The sequence below is a fragment of the Penaeus monodon genome, chromosome 32 (genome assembly GCF_015228065.2).
Source record: "Penaeus monodon isolate SGIC_2016 chromosome 32, NSTDA_Pmon_1, whole genome shotgun sequence".
In the NCBI taxonomy this organism is placed as follows: Eukaryota; Metazoa; Arthropoda; class Malacostraca; order Decapoda; family Penaeidae; genus Penaeus; species Penaeus monodon.
The window spans coordinates 32,061,740-32,062,227 of NC_051417.1; positions in this window are offsets into that span (position 1 = coordinate 32,061,740).

A 488-nucleotide genomic window follows, 5' to 3' on the forward strand; every position below is an offset into this window, starting at 1 on the left:
TACTCGCCCATAGGTGAGGATAGTATAGCTCTGTTATGAAAGAATTATTATAATGATGATCTAAACTCCGAAAAGGACTTTAATCATACGGCAAAATCAAAGTAAGAAACCATCGTAGCTGTGATACTGGTCTAGTGAAAGTAGACGAGATCAAATGCGCTGCGCGGAAATTAGTCCAGGAATGCCATAGGTCTGGATGAGACCCAACGGATTTTCGATGCCTGCCCCCGTATATTGTCTTGGTTTAGATCTTACTGTCATTTCCCCAACTCGTTACTGGAAATCTTTTAAGTGCCACTTGTGAAAAAAAAAAAAAACAGATTGAAGAACCCCTCCTTTAGTGATAATTATAGGCCTATTGGGAGAGCTACAGAGTTTATTCTGTAAAATAGATTGCTGAATTACTGGTGATAATCAGTTTGGTTTCACGACAAGTCTCTCGATTGAACTGTATGTGTTTGCTGTAAAAGTTATTAACTATTAGGCCC